Source organism: Megalops cyprinoides, chromosome 3 (genome assembly GCF_013368585.1).
Source record: "Megalops cyprinoides isolate fMegCyp1 chromosome 3, fMegCyp1.pri, whole genome shotgun sequence".
Lineage (NCBI taxonomy): Eukaryota > Metazoa > Chordata > Actinopteri > Elopiformes > Megalopidae > Megalops > Megalops cyprinoides.
In genome coordinates, this window is record NC_050585.1 from 9,750,958 (window position 1) to 9,767,634 (window position 16,677).

Here is a 16,677-nt window from a genome sequence, read left to right on the forward strand (position 1 = left end):
TCATGTTTTCTGTGATTGCTTTGTTCGATGCTCGTAGAGAGCTCAGCTTTTTTTTTTTTTTTCCCCCACTGAGCGCTACCTCGCTCCTAAGATGCAGGAAGCTCCAGTTCCTCTCTTCTTGCTGACTTCCTTTTGGGAAAGTGGGGCCACCCCCCGAGTCAGACACGGTCAGCAGCTTATACTAGGCCAGCTCTTTGGTCTGCGTGGAAAAGAGACGTGACCTAAGCTCAGTTAAAATCAGATATGCTTCCGAAAGACTACACTACTCAGAGACAAGTCTACCACCATCATATCTGCAATGTTTTACGCACCACTGCTTTTGCTTTGAAGGGTCTTCCCACTACTGTATATGCGAGTGTGTTTACACAGCAAAGAAATGCAAGAACAACATGCAATGCCAGATTTGAGATCTGCATTATCCCGGAAACACGATCAACACCATACAATGCCACTCCTCAATTCAACGGAACACGGGTGTAACAAATGCGTTGTCCCCGCTGGGTTGTCCGTAGCCTGTTTTACCCACACTGGCCTGACACATTCGGTCGGACAGGTTGGGTGACTGTCTCTAATGTAAACTGAAGCTGATCTGAAATGAGCAGGGTTTTCATAGTGTAATGCTGAGGAGGTGGTTCTTCACTTGCATTTTTCCCCACCTGTTTAAGGTTCATTCCTCACCATGGAAGTCACCTTGGTGACAGAAGATCAGTCTTATATTTCTATTTATGTACTAGAAGACTTCACAGAGAGTACTGTATAAAAAGCAAAACAGGCAATCACAAACCACAACAAATATGCGTCAAAGATGTTGATGATTAAATGGACAATGTAACTGGACTAAGTAAGCGAGTTTATTTTTTCTGCATTCTCTGACATCAGTATATAACCATTCCCTATTGTATTTAGCCTACAAACTTGGATACAGGGCCATGTTTGTGTAGCTATTCACATCCAACACTGCAGTTCCAAGAGACATTATTGTTTACCAGTAATTATTATATACATTTACAAGAACACAAACATTAGTTGTTGTATTCCCCTTATACAACAGCTAACGTAATTGTAACAGAAATAATTCAGATCTGTTGCCATTGTATCTTTTTGCCTTATTTTTTTTTTTTTTCTTATAATTAGATCATGCAATTTAAACTGAACATTGAATGGGCTTGTATTAGTATGGAGGGTGATACAGTCATTTTAACTGGAATTGAGAATTTAAACCATGGTATATTCCATGATATATCATGGTATTCCATCTTCATTTACAAACACATTAACTTTACAATGTTACAACACTACATCCAATGACCCATGCCTACTTTTAGTATGTCGTCACTGACTCAGGCCCCTAGATGGGTTTGTCTGAGGAAGTAAAAGCTGTCTGGGTTGGTTACAGACAGGTTCGGACAGGTTTGAGGGGCACCGGAGATGCTCACAATTTGTCAGCTACTCTGCAGCCCGTCTGTGACCTGAGCATTACAAACAAGGCATTTCCATTAGACGACATCTTCACTCATATGATTACAGGGACCCAGCTGAATTCAGTGTGGAATGTTACCTACAGAACACATTGGTGTACATTTTTTTTTACACCACTAAGCAGTTTATGGTTTATTCCAATAAAGGAAATGGATGTTTTCAGTATTAGAGCCGTTCTACCACATTATCACAAGTGTTATGGATATCTGGTGGTTTCCAAAGGTGAAAAGGCATGCGATGCCTTCTGTGAAGGTGCAAAACGAGGCATGAACATGCTGTGGAATACATTTGGCAGATAATCACTCAACTGGTGCAACAACTATGTCGAACTGATAAATAAATAATACACAAATAAATAAACAATTAGGTGTCTGGATGTAAAAGATTGTTCTTCCATGTCATGATGTTAAATGAAAAAGAAAAACTATAAAGCCTAGAATCAGAGAAATCACAGTGAATGCATGATTAAGTTCTTACTATATATAGGAGAAAATGCCACTGCAATTACTCCAATACCAACCTGTGAGAACATTTCTGTCTGCCTCGTAAAACGGGACTATAAATAGATTATATCACCTCCAGAGGACATGTCATTGTGTGCAAGTGGTGCATTCCAGCACCCACTGCACTTGAGGGGGTACCATCATTTTTCAACAGGAAATAGACACAAAGCGCTGGTGCTGCCCAATGGAGTGTATCCAAGGTGTACCTTCCGCGAAGAAATACTGACACCAAACCATCCACCTTCTAAACAAAAGCATGCTCCATTTGCTCTCACAAACGTCATGGCAGCAAGGTACGTGAACTGATAACCTTCAACTTCCTGATAAGCAGGACTTCGCCTTGAGCAGATTGTTTTTTGGAAGGGAAAACATTTCTAGCAGATGCGGTGCTGAGGGTCCGGTCTTTAATACATTGTTTAATACGAAGAGGAACTCCTGGAGCCTTGGGGAAGAGGTCGGCGGGAGGTGGAGGAGCCGTGGCCCCACCCCGCGGAACGTGGCTCCACTCCAAAACAAGCAGGCCAGCAGGGCCCAGGGAGAGGCGCTAATCAGGCATCGGGAGGGAAGCGTTTACCCCCGGCCGCCCAATCAGCGCCATTTTTTTTTTACCTTCGGCGCCCAGACCGGCACAAACAGGCATGCACAGGCCATGGCATGGTTTCTCCTCCCACTGAGACAGGAATTAAAGTAACCTCATGCGATTTCAAATATCTGCACTGGTGACTGGCATGAAAACAACATGAGGTCTATCGCCACTGCCTAAATCAGGTATGGCCAGCCCTCGTACCTAAGGGCTATAAGGGCTACTGAGATTCATTTCAACTTCATACCTGAAACACTGCTTGAGGTTACTTCAGTTCAACAATTACGAGTCAAGGAGGGACCAACACCAGTTGACCCTGCACTTAAAGTCGGTACATTGCATTCACAGCTTTTAAATGACAGGCAACCAGGAGAGAGGTGGCGAGTTGCAGCAAGTACGTTCATTTGAAGGAGCTTTTTAAGCAGCTTTTTTTCTAATGAATCCCTATCCCATTCAGCATGGCACTGCTCAGTCCCTAGGGTATTTTCAATGAAATTAAATACATGAAAACAGCAAAACGATCCAGTGTGGAAATACTAGCTTAGAGACAGGAATCAGTGTGACCACGGAAGACATTTAACAGCTGTTGTCAGGTGTCACTGTGCCACATGTGTTTGTGGAGTGTGCACAGTCTGACTCTGCCTACATTAGGCTGACTTCCTCAGGTGCAATAAATGCTACTGCAGCTGTGATCTCACAAACACCATGCCATGATTCAAGGGGATACCAGGCTCACAGAAAGGACTCCTGCAAGAGGAACAAATGGCATTGGATCTCCTTTTACATGTGGGGGGGGAACAGTGTTCTCAGGCTGTGCAATGCAGTCGCTGTAGGCCTACATCTTGATGAAAGGAGTGATTAATTACATAACTTAAACAGATGAAATTTTGCAAAATCAAAACCCAGTTCTTGTGGACATTATATCAGTTGTAACAAAAAAAATCTCCCACTGGAGTAGCTTTGTTCTGCAAACAATGAGCAACAAGAAAAAAATGCAGGTGTGTTTCACCCCAGCAAGATCCCCTTTATGAGATTAGATATTCTCTTTAGAAATACAATGGACTTTCCAGTTGGGCTGTCCTTCTGTGCATCTGCCTGTAATTTAGATATTTAATCAACTCTAACCATGGGTAGTTAGAATGTAGCGTGACTGCGACTTCAAAGACTGCTTTGATTGCCTTACAACACAAAGAAGCTGAAGAGGAAAGAAGGGCTGAAGAGCTTTTCCCCCCCTTTTAATCAAAGCTGTTGAGATGTACACAATCTTGGGCTGCTCCCCACAGACAATGCAGGCTTGACCGAACCACAGAACTGAGCAGAGCAGAAGTGGGTCAGGTGTCAGTTAAACAGTTCCCTCCCTTATTACATCCCAGGAGAGAGAACACACTCTTCTCTCATCCAGTGCTGTGTTTATGGGAAAACAGTGGAGTCAGCGGATTACTCTGAATTCAGCGCTGGATCTGATATCAGACACCTGAGAAGGTGGATCAGACTGTAATGGCGACAAAAAGCCATGGAAATGCGGTTGCACCAGATCATAGCAGTCTCGTTTCCCAGTTTCCCCTGTAACGTGGTCATCTGCCCAAACGTTGCATGACATTTTTCCATGAAGTCACAGCTCAGGGCTTCCAGCAATAGGTCCTTGAATTAAATATTTAAGATGTCTTATTCACACAGTGATAAATGAAAGAACTTCTTGTTTAATTAGTAGAGTTGAGTAGTCAGGGCCTATTTTTAGATGAGGTATGACAATGAGACTAATTTTCTCTGCCATTATCCCGTCAATGGAACCGGAGACGGCAAGAGGGTTATGACGTCAGTTTACATTGATTAAGTTTTACTGAGCTCCAAACTGCACTGATGCATGCTGTGCTTCACGCCTTCTCAGAGTAAACCAGCAGGTCTTAAGATCAGAGCGAGAGCCATTTGTGTAATCTATATTTCTCATTTTCTCCATTCAGGAATACAGCCTACTAATAAGTATCAGAGCTAGAAATATTTTTATCTCCCCTGTGGCACAAAGTCCTTCCTTTTCACATAAAAGGCTATTCACAGTGGAGAATAAAGAGCAGCAACCTTTCAACAGCCCAACAAGAATATTTTGCTGCATATAAGAACCGTTGAGTTACCTGGATAAACGATTTTTGTGATCAACTACAATTTGAATGACAATAAATGATAAAATATTAAACTTGAAATGATGGAGAGGAGGAGGGATGAAGACAGTCCTAGGACAAACTCAAAGGTAAGTGCACAGGTAACTGCCACATTGAAAATAGTTGAAAATGATTAACAACAAAACCTAAAAGAGAGACCCTGCAGAGGTTTTGCATCCAAAAATCTTTTTTTTCTCCACAGATGTTTCGGCCCATTTTTGAGTTTTGAGTGGATGTCTGTGCTTGGTTAAACCTTACTGTTACACATTCCATACTGACTATTCTGGGAAAGAAACAAACCAGATAAACAATGCTTACTTTTCCCTTGCTTGTTGACGAGAATCACTGTCATGCACTGCGCGCGACACTGCGCACTCAGGCTCCCCTTTGTCCTGTCTACATGGTGAAGACTCATTAATTACACTACCCAGCAGAGAAGCAGGAAGCTACAGTGGCCTTCCCAGCCAGTTTAAGTGGTTTCGCTTAAGAGGATCGTCCCTCGGGTGGCCCTGCTGGAGCCTGATGGGACGGCCTTCCTTCTCCAACGCTGCATTTGTCATGGTGCAACATGCTGTTATTTACCGGCAGCCCTTCTCCTCCTGGGTTGCGGAAAGACAGTGATTTAAGAAGCCACAAGAAAACAAAGCAGTAAAGCAAACGACACAGTGCCAAAAGGCTTTGTGGGCCACTTGGCTGATGCTGGAACGATAATTAAAAGCAGCAGGATGTGCCGTTAAGAGGAGGGGTGGCCGGGATGCCTGAGGCTGCAGGCAGTTAACCGGTCACCCCCACACCGGTGCACAGAGCACGCTGCACAAAGCCTGTCTCACACTATCTGTGTAACCAAGGACAAACTATTTCAACTGCACAAAAAAAAGCCAAGTCTTCCACATATGAAAATGAAAAAGATTCCTCTGTTATTGATGACAGAAAGCAGAGCATCATCATTCTTGTGGAGGTGGAGGAGAGGTTTGCAGCACTGCACTTCAAGATCCTGATTTACCTAAAGCTGGAACGTGGAGTTGAAAGAAAAGAGCACATGCAAAATCGTTTGGTTCTATCACGGCAAACTAAACAAAAAGCTTATGTGTGTGGAACACAAATGTGTTAGACTGGTTGAAAATGAGCTCTTGGACAGACAGCCTCTGTGAATGAACAAGATTGGTCCTGTGTTGCCCGGAGGAGTTGGAATCATTAAAGCAACACTTAGCAACCCAAATGTTTTTTTAAATCCATTCCGTATCTTAATATTAAGATAAGAAATTCACATGAAGTGTGCAAACCTATTTGAGGAGCAGAGAGTTCTCTTTCATTGCTCCATTTTAACTCACATTGTCTGAATGTGAACATACATTTCTCTTTAAACTTTAAACTTTCCTTAAAAGTCTAAAGTGAATGGATACTTGATTTCAGAGCCCCTGGAAAACTCTTTATTTTCATGATATCATTATGTTCATATGGCTATTCTGGACCGATCAAGCCATTCACATTTTAACAGGGATTATATTACAGTCATTTCATAAGAGTTCAGATGAAGTGGACAGTGATCCCATCAGCATTGCTCCTCTCAGCCTACAGTCCCCAAACACAGTGCTGCCATTTAATACAGAGAGACAGAGAGATGGCAAACAGAATTCTGGCCAGGAGAGTCTGACTACTGTAGAATTTCTGTATGAAATTACAGAACTTCAGGACAGATATTTCTATTGTTTGGTAAAAAACTGAACCTTCTATGCATCAATCCAGAGCCAAGGAAGAATTAAACACAGAAATGTTCTGATCACTTGCACCACAAGCCCCTGAAATGTTAGCCAATGGGCTGTTGTCACCTCCCATTATGGGGAAAGCCAAGTCCCACCGCGCACATGCACAAAAGCATCTGGAATTTCTCCACAGCATAACAGGGATGCTGCCACAGTTTCAACATCACGCAATGCCTCTTGACCCACTTGAGTCTCTTCCACCCTCCAGCGACAGCAATTGTTCCATTGTAACCAAAGGCCAGAGTGAGAGAGTTCAGATGCAGATCACTAAGAGCACCCTTGCCAAAAACATACATGCAGAGCTAAAATTCAATAGGTAATTAAAGACCTCACATGTAGGATGGTCAGTGTTGAGTTAACTCATGCCTAGCCACCACAATCTATAGAAAACATGTATCAATAACTTTTCTTATTTCCTTTTTCCTATTTCCTATTTCCTCTATCCTATATGTCTGTTTAACAAAAGACTATGCCCACATTTCAGTGCTGTGTTGCTTACTACTTTTCACAACAGTCATTTAACCTTCTTGTCAGATGTGTTATTGCCAACATTAGTAATGCTGTAGTCACACTGATAACTTACTTAAAATAACAAAAACACAGCGGATATAGCTTAATTCCACTCTCTTGGAAAACAAGTCCAAAAATGTAGTGTTTTACATTAGTAAACCATCTAACTCGGCAGCTAGTTAGAACAAGAAAAGTTCTTTAGCCCTTATCCTTAACACATCACTGAAGTAGCTGAGTGAAATCTGTGTTAATTGGCCACCTACCTTTTAATAATTTGACGAATGAAATATCAATATGACTGCATGACCCCTCATGAATATTTGCCTCAGTCTAAGCATTTGTAAGTTTCTTTGCAAATATTTTTGAAGATTTCTTTAAAGTTCAAAAACACTTTGCAAATTCTTAACACAAAATAACCATATAAGATTTGGAAATCATCGGACCTGAATTACAACACTGCAAGACCCTGCAAGCTTCTCTAGCTCCACGTCTGTGGAGAACATTAGTCTTTGCACGCTAATTCATGTTGCCATTTATCCAATGCATTTGATAACATTTTCCTTCTATGAAAGAGTTTTAGTACAATAGTTCTCTTCATTTTAATTTCATTGTTTTTTTGGTGACATCTCTTGGACCAGCTGTCATTCAAAAAGGACACAAAAGGTTGGTCACCAAAGTTGTTTGGAATACTAGGAGACTACCTGAAGACAACTGCTGACTAGTCTGCTCAATGCCCATCTTTGGTATTTTAATAAACTAATGTACTAACACATTGCAGCCTATTTCATTTCTTTTTGATCAAATTTGAACAGATTTTTGCTTTGCTTTCCTCGAGTGACAGTGAACTCATTATCTCACCACAGGAGGGCCTCCACACACGCCAAAGGTGCACTGCATGCGGGGGCTGTCTTACCATGCCATGAAAGCTACCAGCTCAAGAGCCCAGATTCTCGCCTGGTCTAACAGTGGTCTGGAGCAACAGATGAAAGTGAAAAGCATCCTTTCGTTTCAGAACAAACAACACCACCCTGTCTCATCTCATGTTGGGCTTTTCCTTACTCTTCATAGGGCCACTTCCTGAAACACCATCTGCGGTATTTCACACAATGTTCCTTTCAAATCCCCTGAAGCTTGGTAGCATGTTCCTCTCCTACCTGCAGCTCGAGATGCTTGAGGAATGAAACTGAAGTTAAGCTATTAATCAAAGGCAACCAAATAAGCGGCTTGCTCTGGGAAGGAAACGACTTTTCAAATGCTGCAGTGCACAGTGCTGACCATTGTTGTGATTGAACCCAGTGCCCTTTTGAAAGCACCTTCCACACTTGGCCACCCCGATCATTTAGGTAGAGTTACAGTAGACACTATCTGGCTGGGTGGTCTGTAGATGAGTACCTTAAATGTCCCCATCTGCATACAGACAATATTCCAATTGTCAGCTCATTACATGTGAATGTCTCACTGGCTACCTAAATGAGATGTCAAATTTAATTCCAATCATTATCTCATATTTACAGGTGGACAGGATTCTGCAATAAACAGCACTGCACATATACACATCTGATATCGATCTTTACCGGGTCGCAGGCAATCACTCAGTATCTAAGATTAATGTTTGCTGTCCTACCTGTGCTCAAGCTGTGCCCCACCGCATCAGACTAACTACCCAGTCTGACACTTTCTCCTCCTCTCAAGTGTCTCTGAGTGACCAGCAATCACGTTCAGCTAGCTCCTTTCACCTCCCACTCCATCTCTGCTGTCTGTCTCCTCTCTCTGTCCCACACTCTCACTTTCTCTCCTACTAGTGAGGTATGTCTTGCAGTCCCATACTGATGCTTACATGCACAGAAAAAGGAAAGGGTGGGGGCCCCTTAATAATATTAACACTATGCGTAAGTAATTCCATCTGTGATTGCACTGTTGAGGGTTAATAAAAGCAACTCTCCGACAGAGGACGATGACCTTGTAGTTGCTGTGACAACTGTTAAGCCTAATGATGGTGTGACAACTTGACATTCAAGATTCTGAACTGTGCAAATTTTTAACTGGGAATACCTGACTGTTAACAAATAACTTCAAGTATCAACAACTGCTAAACAACCTGGTAAGTTATTCTACTTTAAAATACATTTCTACTGCAGGAGCAGACAGTGTACATCTTTCAAATTTCTTTTATTGTTGATATAGGGGGTTTGGCTAGCCATTTAACAAAACCACTACTGTTGGCAATTCAAGTTATAGTAAGCCAATACAAGCTAGCTTGCTACCAAATGGGCATGTTTATTTCAAAATTCTGCTTCATGAAGTGGTGATAGATTTTAAATTAGTAAAACGATGGGTATGAGTCACAAAGGCAGTTGAAATTCCTGCTTACTATTTGTTACCAACTGCTGACTAGCACTAGAAATATTTACCCAACAATTAGACATTTGTCCAATGACTACCATCTTAAAGGCTTGGCAGCCAGTTACTTTAGTTCTAGATGGCCAAGCATGAAATTAAATAATCACTGCCAGTGATGACAGAAGTGTACAGTTTCCTATATTCTCAGATTAGTGATGGTCAAGTGAACACGGTGTGGTGTGCTGACCACTGATCCAAGATCAGAAGAGTGAGGGAGGGACACAGTGTGCAGACTGGGTTTTGTAGTGTAGTACAGCCTTAAAGCGATCAAATGTCTCGAAACCAAGCACCTCACCTGACCCCAATAAAAAAAAGGAAAATCTGTATGTTCTCAATTTCACCAGCAGCCGAGGCTAAAAAAAGACATTCATGTACCCATGGACTCCTTCATTCCTATCTAAAAACACACCATTTACTGACTATGTCATAAGTGTAATTCTTATTGCAGATATTAATGGGATGTTAGCATGCATGTACAGTAAACATGGTCTTCTCTGTTTACTGACATTGCATCACTGACACGTAACAAACGTCCACAGGCTGCACTCAGAGCCAAGCTCATCAGTTCCCTCTGAGTATCTGAGTCCAAGGACCACCAAACAGGAGAGAACCAAAATGCCTCAATACAGTTACAGTATTTCCCAATGCCCTATCCATGGGACCGCCACTTTTATAAACAGCAACAAGTCTCATCAAGCAATGTTATTTACAATTTCTATGGTATCTATCAGCTGTTAGATATCCACATCAAAGACACACAAGCAAGTTACAGTAATACAAATACAAAATGAACACCCTTTGGCAGACACCCCTAGTTTCATTCAGTTTCCTGTCTGTTTGTTCCACAGTGAGGCACATATTAATGGTTTATGACCACACTTGTGAGTCAATGCCACAGTTACTCACCTCTGTTAAAAAAAAAATCTAAAAGCTTTCTGTCAAGAAAACCCTGTGGATTAAGTCCAGAGCCATTTACTAAGCTATGGCAAATACTCACTGGCACACTTTCTTCTGAAGTTCAGATATGCAGGAATAAAAGGGGATTGTAGCTCAGGAAGGGCTTACACTGTACATCTGATACCCTGATTTGAATTTGCCCAGTCCATATGCATTGACACAGGTGTTCAATCATGCTCTCTCTGCTGGAGGTAAATGCAGTGGCAGAGCTCACTGAAATTTATAAAAGACTTCACAAAAACAAAAACAAAAAACTACTGAGCAGAGCAAGGGGGCAAGATGAGATTCTATGTAGCAGACAATAACTGAGGATAATAAAGCTCACCCACTCGCTTATGCTAATACAGAAAAAATCTGCTCTGCTCAAGATGACTCTTAACACTACTGCCATTCCTCATTTCTCATTGTATGAAAGTCATCCTGCTTACATATTTCTTAAACTGCATGTTTAAGTGTCTTAAACAAAATACATACACAGAAGGCAAGTGAAAATCAGTCATTTACAGCAAGAACAAGAACCTTTTCTTAACTATGTTCGATTCACAACAGGCTTTATATCAGAGCTCCTGTGAGAGCATGAAACAGACTTTGTGGACTTAAGACTGATTACAGGTGGAACTGGCAGAACGTGGGTAAAGAGACTGAGCAATCCCTTAGCAACCACCATATCAACACAGATGCTGCTTCATGGTAACAATGGCTCCTCTGCTTTGCTTGCATAGGACCACAGCTGTCTGAATCTGAAGTTCTCTGAATCATTTAATATGAGCAACACTGTAGTATTCTGCAGCAAGAAAAATTCTAGTAATGGCATATTTTTTTCCTAGCATAAAGCTTCACTTTTTACCACCCCATAATCATAAAAATAAGACATTAGTATTGGGGAAATGAATGCGGAAAGCCAGGGGTGGTGGAACTCTGGAGGAGTGGTTGTCATGCAGTTTCTAAGGAGGTGAAGTCACACTTCACCAGAGTACTGGGAGCTATGCCCACTGCTTTCCAGTACAGTTCAAATACCACATCTCATGAACATCATGTTCTGAGTACTAATGAATGACTAAATACCTATTTACATAAACCCAATTTCATGAGTCCCATTTCAGGAATCTCACCTTTATTCCTAAAACTGAATTCCCAATTAAATAAATACAAACAACATGTAATTCAATGAAATAAATTCAATGAACTACGCCTAAAATGTAGATGCCTAAGCATACAGCAAGGCCATGCCAAGGTTAACATCCACATGATGCTATCCATACAATGAGAAAGGGGAATCTGTGGTTTCCGGAACATCCTTTATCCATTATGTCTAACTTATGACTGCATACATGTCTGGGTGACGTATAAAAGTAAGCATATTAGTGCACAGTTTAATATGGAATGAAGGTGTTCCAGCATAATGGACACTAAGTGTATTTGTAGCTTTTTACTTTTGTTTAACAGATTTGTAATCAGCTTTTGTCCTTTTTGCACTTCATTATTGTATTGATGAAAATTCCATGTTGCACACAACAGCCTGAGACACTCAATGGGCTGTTTTGCTCGAGAATCCTTAAGACTCCTGACAATCTTTAAAGATCAAAGTCAAGGTCCGCAAAAAAACGATCATCAAAAAAAGAACCAGCTCCTGCTATACAGATGGTGGTAGATGTGGAAATGCTTTCTCACAGCACTGAGCATTTATAGTGGTGACCCTTCTTCAGAAGTGAAAATCTTCCCTCGCTTTCTCTTCAAATGGCATTGAAAATTGAGAAAATTGTAATCATTAAAAGAGAAAAATGCTCTATAACAAATGCATTTGAGTGCATAGTCCTGTGGTTTATAAAAATCTTCAAAGAACTCACCACTATAGGGAGAAATCTGTGTATTCGGTCACTAACTAATGAGGTCATGGATCATTGCGGGACTGAGCCATGGGGATAGTTTGTTCTTCCAATGCCTGTAAATAACCTACGGAAAATCCAATCTGTTTGACCAATTTCACTGTCAAAAATTAGCGAAGTAACAAACGCAGTGTGCTAAGGAAGAATGCTCACAAAAAATAAAATTGAGACACACGGCAAAACTGTATTACTGATATTGACTGTGTGTCTATCTTTTATTAAAGCCCCCTCAAAGGTATTTGCAACTGAAAAACGTTGTTGGCAGTTAGTTGGCAAGTGTAGTTAACATTCATTATGTCATACTTTATACAGCCGTTGTCTTCTCTCCTTTGTTTTTCAGTGGAGAGTAACACCGCTTTGGGCCAAAGCATCCAAAACTATGGGATGGCGCGCCTGCTCCGTTCCCTTCTCCAGCCGAAGCAAACTAATCAATAACATTTTGGGGGCAGCGTCATGCTGTAAACAACGAAAATATTGGCTGACCTCAGTCTACGATTGCAACACTTTTTATGTCAGTGGAACGCGTTGCAATTCTCTGTTGTACAATCAGTTATCTTGGCAAGCATAGTCACCTGGGTGGGAAAAGAGATAGCCTGCTCAATGTTTCATGAGCGAACACGAGGTTGACAGGAAAGATCGACGTAACCATAAGTGACTAACTGTAACGTTACCATCCTACCTACTGAGTTTTAATGCAATTTTTCACCATTTAAAACAACCCAAATGTCCAGGCACTCCAAAACATTTCTTCTATATGTATGGCAACGTGGCGATTACAAGATAGGTAGCACCCACAAGGAAACATATCATTGTTAATTTAAAAGCCACCTCTGTGCAGGTAATGTTAGCTCGCCAGCTAAGGAGCTGACACACTTCAGCGACCTCGCCACAATATTCTAAATTGAGACAAAATATCTAGTTAGATGTCTGATTTCCTCACACAGGTAGCTACCAGAAACAATGTATCATATTAGCGCAAGTAAGCTGGGATAGTTAAATACCTAGCAAAAACAATAATGAAAATAGTTCGCTGTAACGTCACTGTTACATGACCTTACTTTGTGATAAGTTGTTTTTGTTAACTTCCCGACGTTTGCTAGTTTTGACAGCAGTACGGTGCGACGTGAATAATTCACGAAAAGTTCTGTCGCCCTGAAACCTGCGTTGGATGAAAACTCACCTTCCACAACGGTTTCTGTCCGAGCAAATCGTCTCCCGAGCAGCTGAAATCTTTCGATCTTCTTTGCAATCCCAACAAAACCACAGCTCTTTACAAAGTCAATACTGGCGTCGTTATCAGTCAACGGTACGCTTCAGGTGAATATTAGTTGTGATTAGCTAGCCAACTGGCAGTAGTCAGTGAGAGAACGAAAGGACAAAAAGTAGTCTAGCTGCATTAGGTTTCCAAGTAAGTGTTTACATCGGCAATGCTCTGGGCTAACATTATCAAACTATCTTGTCATTTGTTTGTATCCACGGCTGCGTTCCGCGCTATTTCATGTTTCTTTGTATTTCTAATGAAAATTCCAAGGAATGTGATTTATCAGAGGTTAAGTACCTAAGCGCTCCGCCGTACGGGCGACTAATCCAACCGAAAACACTGCGGGCGGAGCTGCTGTCTTTATTCCCCGCCTACCGCTTGCATTGGGCGAATAAAGCGACGGAGCACACGGCACGCGTTCAGGTTAAGCAATACAATTATTATTGACTCAATTTGCATTTCAGAGATGTTGATGTGTAAAGGTGTTCGCACAACCTGTATATAGTTGTTCAAAATTATATGTACAAAATATGTACAAAATTCCTATTCTTGATATGACAATGAATTAGCAAACAATACAAAATTTTTGAACGCCAGATGTGGTCTTGTATAGTATTCAGCGAAATGGTTTTAAATCAGTAATGATGATTCATAACTGAGAAAATAATTGTGTACACAAATTATTGTCCATGCTCAATTCATGCGGATATGAAATGTTAAAATATTGTTTTTGACGCTCAAAATTATAGTTGCTGCATTGACCATTTCGTTTTCTCACACACAGAAGTCACATTTATTTCTATTGGAACTAGACTATTCAGACTTTGACTCTTTTAGTATCATAGTGAGTATCATGGAGTCACGTGTAACACAGCACAAACTCTATTGTAGTGCTTGAAAAAAAGCCTTGTATATTGCACAACACAACTTATTTGCATGCCTTAACATGTCACAAAAAAGATGCCCTTGCTAAACCACAAGCTGCTGTGGTAGATCATGAATCAATTATACAATCTCAAACATGCATTTCAATGTAGTTCATCGTGGTTCTTATCAGTTAAGTACTAGCATTTGTGGAGCTGCAGTGTGCTTTTTAATGTTTTCTTTACTCTGATTAGCTAAATATTGCTGTGTATTTACATTACATTAGGACATGTTTAGCACCAAAGCCTCAGAGCAATAAAACCCATACCCCTCAGTGACATCATCACCCCCTGTCAATGAACCAACAGCTCCCGCACAGCAGAATGCTATGACTCCTGCTTTCACCGATCACTCTTTGTAAGTTCGCTCAATATACATTTGACACCACTTTCCATGTTTGGCCTTTTTTTCCAAGGCTGAATAGGCTGCCTTTTGCACCTGAAAGGTGATAGCTGCAAGAGGCAACTGAAACTACTGGCAAATTATCGGGTGTGCACAGTCTGCCATCACCTCAGATCTGACCGGATTCCTCAGATTTGCTTAAATGAAATCACAACCAATACAAGATTCTACTTGCAACATAATGATAAACAACAATGGCAACCGAATGGAGATCAGGGTCATAAACTTGATGAGCAGCAGCACTGAAAACTAAAAGCCATTTTAAACTGATCAAACACACCATGTAAATGCATTCTGTTGGATGAAACTGAGAGTGGTAAGTAGTGGTAAATCGTAGTGGTAGATGAAAGATGTGATTAAGATGAAGGGTACACTTCTCAGCCTTTTTGTAAACACTTTCTTTTTTGCCAACAACAAGGGTACAACAAGAGAATTGGAATCTGATGGTTTAGGGAAAAAAGCCGGAGGAGGACAAGAATGCAGATGGCTAAACTGAGAATTTTGCTTTAGCATATCTTAATGTTAAAATCCAACATATGCAATATCGAAACCTTAAAATATTGTTTAGATAAAGTACTCCGCTGAGCAAACATGCAATGGCAAAACTAAACAAAATGATAATTTTATTCACTTCTTTTCTCTGCCTTGGCAAATTATTACTATTTGCATTGTGAGCTACTTATGAGTAAGGTATTAGTATAAGTCTTCATACATGTATGTAACAATATGATATGTCACAGCTCTTAAGTACAGACCTGAGAGCAATGTCATGAATGCCCATAATCTTTATGAAAAAGGCTCCAAGCATTTTGCCTGTCTGATATAACTGTGTAGTGCTATTCCAGGGCTGACTGTCAGAGATTACTGTGGGCTTGAGAGCTAAATGCGTCATGAGAGCTAAATGCGCCATATTCTAATCTAGCAGAGCCTGGCAGAGGACTAGCTACAGTATACCTTCAACTTAACTCTCAGGTTTCCAGCAGGGGAATCAGAGCCAGGGAATATAATATTGATCTGCTGCTTAGCCTTGCCCTGTCAAAGTAAACAATCAGGAGATTTGTCTCTCAATCAATGAATGAGTTTATTGGTATATTGGCATTTCTTCTAACAGTAACACAACGCACATTGGGTTAATCATGCACACTATTGAAATGATAGGTAGCAGATACATTAACTTTCCAAGTAATGGATTTGATCATCTACGAATACATATTTTATCCAGTGCAGTGATCATTAACTCAAATATTTTGCACTGTTAAGTGATGGATGAATCATATCCTTGGCTAGTAAAATAAAGCTGAGTGAAGTCATATGGAAATTTTGATGATCTGTATGTCATAGATTCCGCATTGTTGATCTAAGTTTTCGAAGTGGAAAATGCTTCATAACCTATGAGGAAGTAATATGTGCTGTTTTTCATAGAATCATAGAATAGTAGAATAGTTGTTTGCCAAGTGAAATGGTCACTTATGAAAAGATGGAATCAGATTATACTATCCTTCTAAATTTAAACAAACAGTGCCTTTAGAAGCTTTAGATGCTTGACTCTCATCAAACACTGGCTGTGAGTGAATGACTCAGGATAACTTGGATTCGTCAGGGTCCTTAGTTCTATTGATGGAGCATCTCCCTGAACCAACACGAAAGTATCTTCCAAAAGACCAGTCACCTTAATGTTTATTTCCTTTAATATTAGTCCTTGAAAGATTTGCTATTCTCACCCAGAAAAGACTGACAGCAAGAGCAGAGACTGGCTGACGTTTGTCTTAAATAAAGTACAAATAACCAAGTACTAAATGGAGTGATACAAAAAATAATGTGTCAGATATAGGGTGATTCTATATTTTGTATAT

General features: G+C 40.7%; 1 protein-coding gene across 1 annotated transcript in view; it reads right to left on the bottom strand.

Annotated features, from left to right (window-relative positions):
* The window catches only part of LOC118774828 (glycerophosphodiester phosphodiesterase domain-containing protein 5-like), a 44,335-nt gene extending 30,519 nt beyond the window's left edge, over positions 1-13,816 (bottom strand). The window contains exon 1 of the mRNA XM_036524365.1: positions 13,418-13,816. The gene's annotated coding sequence lies outside the window, so the exon portion shown is untranslated. The remainder of the gene's footprint in view (positions 1-13,417) is intronic.
* Positions 13,817-16,677: the final 2,861 nt, after the last annotated feature.